Source organism: Grampus griseus (genome assembly GCF_964374135.1).
Source record: "Grampus griseus genome assembly, chromosome: 12".
In the NCBI taxonomy this organism is placed as follows: Eukaryota; Metazoa; Chordata; class Mammalia; order Artiodactyla; family Delphinidae; genus Grampus; species Grampus griseus.
In genome coordinates, this window is record NC_139006.1 from 83,007,599 (window position 1) to 83,020,863 (window position 13,265).

The window sequence follows — 13,265 nt, forward strand, 5'->3', positions numbered from 1 at the left end:
GCCCCCCAGTGTGATGGTATCAGGAGATGGGGCCTTTGGGAGGTGACTAGGTTGAGATGAGGTCCTGAGGGTGGGGCCCCATGATGGGATTGCCGTCCTCCTAAGAAGAGGAAGAGACCAGAGTTCTCTCTCTCTTTCCACGTGCACACAAAGAAAAGCACCTGTGAGGACAAAGAGATGGCAGCTATCTCTGAGACAGGAGGAGGACCTTCACCAAGAACGTAAACTTTGCACCTTGATCTTGGACTTCCCAACCTCCAAAACTGTTAGAAATAACTGTCTATTGTTTAAGCCATCCGGTCTATGACATCTTATAACAAACTGGCTAAGACAACATCTGAATCTTTCAAAAGCCAAAAAGGAGCACCTTGATCAATGAGACTTTTAACATTTTTATTATTTAAAAAAACTTTTAAAAACTTTTATTGAAGTATAGTTGATTTACAATGTGGTATTAATTTTTGCTGTACAGCAAAGTTATTCTTTTCCATTCTGGTTTATCACAGGATATTGAATATAGTTCCCTGTGCTGTACAGTAGGACCTTGTTGTTTATCCATCCTATATATAATGCATTAGTCACACTGGGTGACTAGTAACCAGCTCTAGAGCATTGTTTTTCACGTAAACTTGAAAGCGTAAACATATTATAGTCATAAGCTTCTGTTTCTGCAAAGAACATCTCACTGGGTGGTTCCTTTATTGGTTTACTTTTTTCCCTCTTATTTAACTACTAAGAGAGAAAACATTTCTCATAAGGACACAGAATGAATAGTTGGAGGACCCAGCATTTTGGCTCCCTGAATTTTGTCCACCCGTTTTCAACCTGGCCTGCATGTGTTTGTGTTGTTCTGGGAAGTTATAAGAAAGTATTGTCCACTAAACGGTGGAAATTGTAGGGGTATAGATATGTTTTTTATTCTCCACCTGATGCTCATGTTTTATTTCTCATTCCTGCCCCAAATGATTTAAGATTGTGTTTTCCTTATTTGATGAAAACAATGGAAAGGCTTGGCTCCCATGTAGGATTGCTTAATAGATGACATTGAATCCCTAGTCTAACTAAACAAAACTGTGTTTTAAACCTACTCTTCTCTTACTATTTGTAGTCATCTAACTGCACTCACTTTGCTTAGCCCTTTGATAATCTATCTTGAATTGTTTACCGTTTAAACATCATCATTAGGTTAGTTAACAGGATTGAAGAAATGTCAGGAAAGTCTTAATATTTTCCAATAAAGTCTGAGTAGACATTTTGGGCTGAGTTAGTTTGGTCCTCATAAATTAGGCCTCTTGAAAGATAATATTTCAGCCAAAAATGTATATTTTTCTGTCAGAGAAATAAGAAAAGAAAAGATGAGTGCCCCTAATGGCAGGTTTATTATGAATGCTCTAATATCTGTCAACTCTGAAGAATGAGGTAGCAGGAGTGTGTTTTAAACCCACAACTCTCTTGAGTCTAAAAGTATTCAATAACTTACTCAGCTTGAACAATTTATTATTTTGCAACCCGCTCTATAAGATGACAAGATTAAATTATTCAGTCAATATTGCAGTGCTGGCTTTTGTCACGAATATATTTAATTTAATAAAACACACTGAATGACCCATTTATCATATAGTTACTGTTTTACACATTGAGTTTGTTGACTCCATCTCTCTTTCAGTGGCATTAAGAACATTAATTAATTCATGACTATGATATGTCATCCACAGTAAATGCCCCTAGAGTTCTGGCAGGTTAAAAACTGGCCAAATATACATCTCCTAATGACATTTATCTTTGTACTTAAGGGTATTACATGTGATGATATAGGGATTCTCCAATAGAAAGTGTCTATAGAACAATTATGTCATGATTTCTTTTTCAGTGTGGGTTACGAGTTGCTATGGGTTTATACCACATTTCAAGGTCTGTTACATGCACAACACTGAATCCAGGGAAAATTTCCTTCCAAATTTTAACTTACAATATCCAATACAGAAATATATATGTTTAGAATATCAGAATGCGTTAGAATTTGGAAATATATTAGATTTAGAGTATTTTTCAGGAGCTCTCTGCATTTTGGAAAAATAAAATTTGACTTTCTGAATATATCTTGTATTATTTAAATTAGTGTGTGATCCCTTCAGATTTTTTTTTTCTTGCATTCCAGGTATTGTTTAATCCCAGTGCTCTTAAAACTGATCCCTCTGTAATTTTCCAAATTCTTGTAAGTTTTATATGGAAATAACCATTTAATTTTCAGACAGTAGCTGACTAGCCAAGTATTCAGTTAGGGGCTAGGAAGAAAAAAATATTAATAGTTTGATGTTTTCTAAATCTATGTTCTCTAATATTTTGAGTATAGCTAATTATTTTAACTTTTCTACCAATCACAGCTTCTCACTGCACAAATATCTTGGCAGAAGTATCTTTCAGTTAAGTGCTGATAGCCAGTATTCTAATTAAATTTTGGTAAAAATATAAAATAATTGAAGTCATTTGGCTATTCCAAATTGCTTGTCACAAGATATGTAATTACTCTAAATGAGGTCAAAGTTTTGCATATCTAAGTGAATATTTTTAATATTCCATCTTTCAGAGAAGTTTTTATTTCACTTGTCTGTGAATAGTGAATAAGGCCTTTGTTGCTGTTTTATTAAATATTTCTCAAGCCTGACTTTTTAGCGTAAGAGGCTCAAGGCCCACACCCCAGTGGTCGTAGGCACGTGCAATTTTAAGATGCATCCTAGATGGTTCCCGCCCAGGTGGTTTGCAGACACTATGAGAAACAAGTTTCAAAACCAACATATCATCTCTGGAGTATTTGTATTTTCATCACTTTCTGAACCAGTTGTCCTCAAAAAATGTAGCTAGTCTATTTTCTTCACAAATAACTTGTTAGAGAACTAACTATAAGGCTAAGTTTGTTGTATCCTGCACACCCAGCTTCACCTCTTTGCATTGGCACACTAGACCCCTTGGAAATATATTCCCAAGTGCATCTTCTATGCTTGCAAAGATATGAAAGGTAAAGTATTTCCCTAAATATTTTTTCTCATATTCATTTGGTCAAGTTTAGTGCAGCTTCCTGAAGTTTGATGTAAAAATGTCATTAAAAGCATAATTAAAGAAAATATAAACATATGGAAAACAATAAGACAGAAGTATAAACAAAAATAAGGGGAAATACTGTTTTGTTTTGAGAATGAGGGAAAGCAAAAAGCACAAAAATAAGTGTATGGTCTTTGTGAAGACATGGGGCAGTAGTAACACTAAGGCAAGGACAAATTATTAGGGGGCGAAGATTTTCTGCTCCGGGGTTCCAGTTATGTAATACTCCCGATGATAACAAATAATACCAACTGGGATTTTGGAAGCAGCCCAATGACAGGCACTAATGGCTAACTGTCTTGAAGCCTAGAAAAAAGTCATTTTTGAACTCAGTTGATCGTATTTTATTTTGCTTTCATATTTTTCCATGTTAACTACAATCTTCTGGGTTAGGAAATTGTTTAGTGTAATAAAATGGGATGATTTGGGGACTGTAAAGATTGGAAGTTATTTTTAAAGTGGGTTTTCTACTTTAAAGGCACATTTCCATTATTTCTCATTGAATACACAAAAGCAAGAATATTTTTCTCCTGTTATCAAATGGCATACAAACATCTTAGAATCCTCATTCTTTTTGGATTTTGTAGAAGGAAATCAATAAAAAGATAGATAAAAAGTCAAAGAAGCCTGCCATCAAGATGAAGCATTTCCGTCTTTTAGTGAATATTTAAGTTGTGGCATGAAATGGATCATAAAAGTTTTGGTGTATTATTTATATGGAAACAGCTTTCCTGTCTCATAAACTCTTACTCTGCTTTGAGTGCCTTGGGAAACAAAGAAGCAGAGAGGGGGAGCTAAGAGGTATTGAGTGCTTATCGATCAAGACAAACTTTCTGAAGTCCATTCTCTGGCCACACTGCAGGGTTGCACCTCTCTGATCTGGTTGGTTTGGAGGGTGACTCCCGTGGCCGTGACCTGGCCTCCCAATGTAAACTCATTGGCGCGTTTTATGTTACCTAACGAAGCTGCAGGTATTGATCCTGTACCTAGAAACATACTCCAGCGTGTGTGATGAAGGAGCACTGAGGTTTAGCCATCCTGTGCCTGCTCAGTGCATTAACCATTGGGTTCAATGCTTTTACAGTGAACACTAAATCATTGCAGAACTGGTTTTGTCATTCCAAGTCAGCGTGTCAGAAGCTAGGACCACTGTCTGTTAGTGAAGTGGGATGGTAATGTTGGCAAATGTCCTATTTTTATCTGTCATCTTATATTCTTTTTTTTTTTTTAAAGAAGATGTTGGGGGTAGGAGTTTATTAATTAATTTATTTTTGGCTGTGTTGGGTCTTCGTTTCTGTGCGAGGGCTTTCTCTAGTTGTGGCAAGCGGGGGCCACTCTTCATCACGGTGCGCAGGCCTCTCACTATCGTGGCCTCTCTTGTTGCGGAGCACAGGCTCCAGACGCGCAGGCTCAGTAGTTGTGGCTCACAGGCCTAGTTGCTCTGCGGCATGTGGGATCCTCCCAGACCAGGGCTCGAACCCGTGTCCCCTGCATTAGCAGGCAGATTCTCAACCACTGCGCCACCAGGGAAGCCCTGTCATCTTATATTCTTATGTATGTGTTACGTCAGCACTGGTAAACCACACTCATCCTTCTTTTTGTGTCTTTCCTATCACAGAGCTTGTAAATTTAAAAACACAAAACCAAAAACAAAATAGGTGCTTGACTGGAAAGTCTGAGCATCTTGATAAAACAATAGTATTTTAGACATGAATGATTAGTCAAAATCTTCAATACCTTAAGTGAAAGTTGCTGAAACTTCAGTTATTTTTTAATAGGATTAATTTAAATATTGATGATGCCTCTTAATGAAACATTAGCAAGTACCCTACTATATGTCTTGTAAAACCAATGAAATATCTAATATTAAAAATTATTTTAGGATAGATAGATAGAGTGGGATGTTATAAGATCCCCTAGAATTATACAAAGACAATTACTGTTACAAGTACATAGTTTGTTGGTTGATATTGCAAGTCACAACTTCTCTCTTTTAAAAAGAAAAAAACAAAGCCTGAAAAAGTAAACAAAACGTTTTAATTTCTACTCATTTGAATCAAAGGCAGGTATGTTTGTCCTTTTAAGTGTATTTTCACATTCAGTCCAGTAAATTCACAGCTTTTATTCAATGATAAAACTAAACTCCAGAGCTGCAGTTAACTGTTAACTCCTGAGCAGTTTATTGTCAAATTACTTTCAGGGACTACTTACTGAATGCTAAGTGGTCAGTCTGACCTTGCCGGGGATAGAGGGAGAGGCCATGTGACATTCATGAAACTTATTACTTCCTGTCTGCCACGTGCAGGAGTGGAGTCAGGGTGGGGAAAGGTGTGAGGAGAGAGCTGCTAGACTTTAGTCTTTCCCCTTTATACAATTCATATTTATGAATGAGTGTGTTAGAAAATTCAGAAAGTTGCACAATTTTTAAAGAATGCCTTGCATTTTAAGAATGCATTTTAAGAATGCCTTAACATTGATACAAAGTTATACAGACAACTTGGAAAGAAATATCATCTTGCCCTCGAAAACTCAGGCTTCATTAAAATAAATTCACAAGTACAAAACATATGAAATCCAATTTCACTCATAATTTAAAAACTCATTTTGTGGGAGATAAAGGAGCTGATACATTTTTTTAAAATAAATTTATTTGTTTTGTTTATGTATTTTTGGCTGCGTTGGGTCTTCATTACTGCACTTGGGCTTTCTCTAGTTGTGGTGAGTGGGGGCTACTCTTCGTTGCGGTATGTGGGCTTCTCATTGCGGTGGCTTGTTGTGGAGCACGGGCTCTAGGCACGCAGGCTTGAGTAGTTTTAGCACGCAGGCTCAGTAGTTGTGGCACACGGGCTTAGTTGCTCCACGGCATGTGGGATCTTCCTGAACCAGGGATCGAACCTGTGTCCCCTGCATTGGCAGGCGGATTCTTAACCAATGCGCTACCAGGGAAGCCCCCAGGAGCTGATACATATTTATAACATTTTCAAAAGTGTGTAGTAAATTCCCTGTTAAGCAAAAACTGAAAATTCAGTTAATGATGTATTCCTGCCTTTCTCTTTTTCTTTTCCTCTTTAATTCTTTTTATTCCCAGTTTTGGTTATTTTCTTATCTAAGAGAACAGTAGACATGTTTAAAAGATTTAAAAATAAAAGGAATTAATTTTGTTGCTGAAAAGGATCAATGACTAGGAGGTTTGGAAAAAAAGAATAATAACTATATATATAAAATTAGGGTTGGTGATTGATTTTGGGGAGTGTGTAGAAAGTAAAAATAAAGACTGGGGTCTTAAGGAAAAGAATTCCCTCCTTTTGTCAATTACACATCTGTTTAGACATTCAATCAACAGTTTTGGCTGCTACTCTATGGCCTACTTTGAGGTATCTGCTGAACATATGGGAATTAACAGGTTGAGACATTATTCAGTGAAGGTGACAAAACAGTTAATGGTTACCTAGTATTAGTGATTAAAGGTTTATACAGAAGATAATTGGAAAACAAAGGATCAATCAGTTTTATGTGATCATTGCTATAAATACCTTAATATATTTAGAAAATATTTCTTCAAGATGTTTTATGGAAATTTGCTTTTTGTCCAAATGAAATACATCTAAACTGCAATATGAGTTGTTGAAAGTTATCTCCCTGTTCTGTATTTTATAAATATCATTATTTGAATCACACTTGAAGGAAGTAAAAAATTGGACCACAGTTTTTAATTTCAAAAGATTTTCTTGTACCCTCTTTTTTTTAATCAATTATTCTGAAAGGGTGTTACAATTAAAGAAGCTTCTCTGAGTTATGAAACATGGGCATTGGAGGTTAGCTTTTGGATATTTTGACAAGACAGTGATTAAGTTTTTAAAACCATATTTTCTTGAAAAAATAATGTCCAGTATTGGGAAAATGTGAGAATATAGATAATAATTTAAAATGTCACTTATGAGTGAATGGGCAAACTCATTTATATAGCAAAAGTTAGAGGAAGTCTAAATGTCTAAACAGAAAATTGATTATATACATTTTAGTATATCTATCCAAAGGAATCTAATGCAAATTTCATGAAAGTTAGCTTATGCTAACATAGAGTATTTTGAAAAAAATTCTTATCAAACTATTAGAAAAAATGTTTACAAAAATGTATATATATATATATTTTGCATTTTTGTTAAAGTATATTATGTATATGGCATCATCATTAGATGTCTGAGAGACTTACTATACAATATATAGGTGAACTACTTTGTTCATGGAACAGGGAAACCTATACAAAAGATTCCATTTACTTGGGTTCAGCCTTTGCAGAAAAGGAAAAAAAAAAGTTTCAAGGAGAAATTACAATTTTGCCAAAACACAGTCCATTATTTTGGTCCCGTCCTTCCTAACAAGGGGAATATATTCTCTCCTAACAGACTAAAGATTATCCAGATGTATCCTAGACACCTTACAAAATGATAATTGAGAGGATTTCTTGGTTTAACTAGATCTAGCAGTCAGTTGGCATCAAAGTATTCTGAGATTGCCATGCCTTTTTATGAAGTGACCAAGTCCTCGGTAAGAGACCCTTTGCTGCGTGACCCTGAACACAAAGGCTTTCTGTGACCCACAGTGGCATCTCCCACAGCCTTCTCTAGGCGTCCCTAACTACAAAAACCCATTTTGTCTATTTGTGCGGCAGCAACCCGGACAAAAAAGCCCTTATGGTTTTGATTCATCTTTATGGGAAATTTCAAAAAAACCCAAAATTGCTTGCTCTCGCCTGCTCCTTAACCAGTTACAAAGGCTTATACCCCATGCCTCAGGGTCATAGCTGCTGCTGTAAAACCCGGTGGTGCCTCTGCTGAATGAATTCTAGGCTCCTTCTTGATCTCATGGTTCCTGACCCAGTGCAGACTTTACTCCTCACTGAGAACACAGGGCATGTTCCAGTCCGACAATTAATGGCTTTTGAGATTCAGTTCCTCTCCCCCTCTCACAGTTCTCTTCTTCTCTGCAGAACCCTGAATCCTGCTTCTCTTCTGCCTCTGCTAGAAGGGGAAAACCAAAATTGTTTTACCTTGCTTACGGAACTTTTCTATGCCTCTCTCCTATTTATTGGCGAGTATCTATCACATTAAATAAATCACTGAGAACCCAACCTCATACTATGTGGGGGATGGATCTTACTCCAAAACTAAAACTGAAGGTTTTTAAGCAAGATATACTATCACTCATGTAAGCTTTTCTTTAGACTACTGACCTTTACCTAAGGTAAAAAATCACACAAATACAAAAGATTGTAAGGAAATTATCACATTATTAACAACACCATGTCCTTTATGATTAATGATAGGTATATTATTAATGATGGTCATATGAATGATGTCATTAATGAACTCTGCCCTGCGTGGAAAACAGATCCGTCTCAAGCCAGCATGATTAGTGATGGACAGTGCACTGCTCTACATTTCTTATTGACTAATCTTGGAGACATCTGTGCCATGGCTAATATTTCTTGCTGTTCTTGGATCAATAAAGCAGCCAAGATAAAAGAGGCCATATGTTCCACTACGGAAAGAAGCTACTTGTCTCTCTAGGATTGATCCTCATATTCTGTGGGATTTGTCTCTTGGTCTAAGTTGGGCAATTGGGGTTCCCAATTCTGAAGCTTCTTACTTGGATTATTATTTATTCTTGTTTCCACATAGTGGTCATATGTCCACTGTATTCTGTATAGAGCCTTAATGCTTCTCTGCAGCTACTTTCTCTTCATTTGATACATGATGATATAGCAACAAAAAGGTAAATAAGATCCCATACTGTGACTGGTCTTGGAGATAATTGAACAAACCCTGAGAGGTGAAGATCTGGCTCTGTAGCCTCTGAAAGGTGTCAGTCCTTATAGCTGAGAAACTGACCAATGGGAGGACTGAGAGACATATACAAAGGGATGATGACTAGACCCCACAGGGCAATAGAATTCTGACTCAGGATCTGTGCAGTAACCAGCCTGGGAAGCCAAAGCACATCCTGTGCGTCAATAAGCCTAGGACTGCCTGGACTTGATCAGTGACCACCAGCTTCCCTAGGTTTTGCCCCCACCTTCACCTCAGGACCAACCAGAGAAAGTCAGAGATTCACCCCAAACCAGTCGCATGAAAAGCCCTACTTCTAGTTATAGTGTCCTCATCTCAAATGACCTTTTCTAACTTCGCAGCTTTCCAATTCCCTACCTGTCTTCCAGTCCCTGGCAAATGCAAGTGAGGCTATCGTCTTAGTCATTTTGGGTTGCTATCACAAAGTACCGTAGACTGGGTGGCTTCAAACAACAAACATTTATTTCTCACAGTTCTGGAGGCTGGAAGTCCAACTGAGGTGAGAAGCATGGTCAGGTTGTAGTGAGGGGCCTCATCTGGGATGCAAACTGCTGACTTCTGGTTCTATCCTGACATGGTGAAAAGAAAGGCAGATAGTTCTCTGAACCTCTCGTAGAAGGGCACTGATCCCATTCAGGAAGACTCCACCCTCGTGACCTAATCACCTCCAAAGACTCCACCTTCAAATACCATCACATTGGAATTAGGTTTCAACATATGAGTGCTGAGGAAAGAGAAACATTCAGCCTGTAACAGGTGGCCATAGAAAGCTCTGAATAAACAGCCTCTGTTCTCATTTGGGTGCTCTCTGTTTGTTTCAACAAAACTAAATATTCAATATTACATACTAAAATATAGCTGAGAACTGTTGCATTTTGTTTTTCTGTATTTTAAAATTTTGTACATAAAATACACCTGCATATTAAATAAATGAAATTGTTTTAAATGAAGAACATACACAATATACATTTTTTTGAAGTTTTGATTTCCATGAGAACAAACCAAGATTAAGTTCATCATGCCCCTGCAGCTGCCATCAGTGAGAAAAGCTTTGCTATGAGTCAGTCCAGTGTTAGTGTTTGAGGGACATTTCAAGCAGAACAAGGAAACTGCATTACACAGGAACCAAGAGACGGGTTGCCAGAAACAGTGTCCAATCAAAAACCAAATTTAGAGAAAATAGAAACGAGATTTAGTTCAGAGGCACAATGATGTGAAATTATGAAAATCAGAAGAGTACCTTAAAAGTGTTCCCATCTACATTCAGTTATCCAAAGATTATCCTTAATAAGTTAGAATATGATCTGATCTGTTTTTCTGACTGGATTATTGAAACATGGTTTTAGTGAGTAAAGCCTACGTTAACAATTCAACCAGATTCCAGTAAACCACCTCACCTAATACAATTTCTATCATTGCCTTATGCTATTTGATTGCAGGGTACCTTTCTTTCAAAGCAAGTAGTATATTTACATTGTTTACATAAAACCCATATTGTGGAGTCACTTAATGTCCATTTTATTCATCTATTCTAATATATACTCAATATAGTCACATATGTTCATTTATATATCTTTATACTTAATATATTTTCTTTCTAAATATATAAAATTGTAGCTATCTTTTTATTTATTCCACGCTAATAGACTTTAAAAACATCTTTCCCACAAATTGTATGTCTTATAAATGATTTTATTTATCTTTGACCCTGATTAATAAAGCTATGAAAAGTATGTAAAATTACATTAGCATCTAGAAGTCAAATGGGTATAGCAATAGAAATGACTTAATTTTAGGTAAGAACTAGGTGTATTATACGGCAGAATAATTGAAAAAAAAATCCATGTTTATTAAAAACTACTACTCTCTAAATCACAAAAGAAACAAAAAGAATGAGGGAAATAGATTAATAATAGTGTAAAAATTTCTGTCAGATAATAGTTTGCTATGTCTAATTTCATTTCAGAGCACATGACGTAAGATGTTCTGTTTCCAAGCAACAGGTGAGAATTATCTGAGAAGGAAAATTTCCTTTCCCACCCTTACTGTTAAGTGATAATTAATATTTTAAATCCAGATGGATACCTAAAAATATGACCTCCAATATCACTTTTCTCAAATCATGGAGATATAAATCTTTATCATGAAAAAATAGTGATATTTATTACTAATACTGGTGACGTGCCTTTGAAGAACAGAAGTACTCTCTATGATCTTTATATATAAGCCACATACCTACTTGTCTAGTTAATATATATAAATGAAGTAGAAACTGGCATTAAGTGGAATTTAAGAGCATCTGTATTTAGTAGGGGATAAAAATTAATTTATACTTTACTCTTTTGCTTCTCAGCTGAGAACCCTCTGTAATAAAAGACCAATTAACAGGAGAAAAACAAACAATAATTTAATATGAAATAACAGATTTGATGATAGGTCTCAACTTCTGGTGTGTAAGTCTGACTACAGTAATAACATACTCTATGGCAGTTTTCCTCAGATAAGATCATCATACAAATGAGAATAGGTAATATGCCATTCCACTTATAAGATCAATAGGGTCATACTTTTATGCTGTCAAGGTGGAAGACATTTCCCTCTACCCTTCTAAGTTCTTCTGGCTGGTCCAAGAATTAAATTGATATGAAACAGATTAGCAGGAGACAATCAAACAAAAGTTTAACAACATGTATACCTGGGGGAGACCCAGGAAAACTGAGTAACAGGCCTAAATGGCCAAAGCTCTCAACTTAAATACCATCTTCAACTAGAGACAAAAGAGGACGTTGAGGGTAGAAGCTTGGGATTTTACAGAGGAGGAAGGGAATTCACGTGGAGCACAAAAGCAAATTTTGGTAACACATGCTTGCTGGGCCAGGCAGAGACAATGGGAGACAGTGGACTCTGACCTCTAGGCATTTCCCCCACCACATCTAGGCCATATTCTTTGCAGACATTTGGTGATAGCTCTATTCCAGGGACGGTCCTCTATCTAAATTCTTTTGGACAGCTAAGGAGGAAGGTCAGAGAATCTTCCTGAGTCCTTTGGGCTTTGAGTTTTTTTTTAAAACTCAAAAATTCGAAATCATTCACATACCAGAGAGACACATTTGGAGTGGCGAATTTTGCTCCGCTTCCAAAAACAAGCATTTATTTTCCCAGGCAGTGTAACCTTAAGAGTCTGTTTAGTATGAGAGGCTGTATTTCTTAGGGGATTCTCAAGAATTACCGCCTTCCCTGGAATGTCACTTGACTTAGATATCGGGTCGCTTTTATAGCACCCCAGTGGCTGGCTCTTCATTTATTTGAATGTAAAGCAATGTTCATGTAGCCCCAGGGATCCATAGAGAATAGTGCAATATTTCTCCCGTTTCCATGTGCATACAAATCAACTGGCGATCTTGTTAAAATGCAGATGCTGATTAGGGCACCTGAAATTCCAAATATTTCAACAAACTCCTCAGTGATCTCTGTCTTGCTGGTCGTTGGACCTCCCTTCCAGCAGCAAAATCATCAAACTCCTAAGAAGCAATGCTTTGTTTTCATCACCAGTTAACTGCACATTGTTATCAGCTCTGCATCCCTGTGTCCTATCCTTTCTTCTGGGGTCCTTCTGGCTGCCTCAGTGCCTCTTGCTGAGATGTTGTTGCCTTTCACCCCACTGTGAGGAATCGTTCCTGCTTCTTTCCTTCTTCTCCAGGTAGAGATCCAAGGACGGAGAGAGATTGTCTAATAAGGATCCTTTTCCTTTCCATTCTTGCTCCCTCTCTACTTCCATCTTCCCACCAGCTTGACCCATCCTTGTCCACCTTCTCCCGCTCTTCTTGCTGCTTCTATTTTCTCTCTTTTCTTCTCATTTCTTCCCTTTTGTTCTTTTTTGTACCCCCTGCAGTCATAGGTTTTGAGAAATGGAATGTTGCCTGCCCGTATCAGTAAACAAAGGATGTCACAGTCATCAGCCATTGCAGCCACCTCCGATGGTGAGCTGGTGAGCCCTGAGGGCACTCAGGAAGGAAATGAAGAATGCCTGCCATCTAGCAGCACTGCAGACTGCAGCCACTCCCTACACTGAGCCCTGGGGAAACTCAGGATGTGAAAACACCGCACACTGGCCCCAGAGAGCTGAGGTGCATATCAAAGGAATGATTTCAGTGAGCCCAGACTCTAGCATCTTCCCGTACATAGAAAAGCACTAAATTCCTTAACCTGAGATTTCTAGTTTTCTTTAATTAACAGTAATCTTTTGTTCCTACTACCTGCCCTTTGTTGCAAAATTTCTATATATCCTGGCTTCCCGCTCGCCTCCACGGAGCAGTT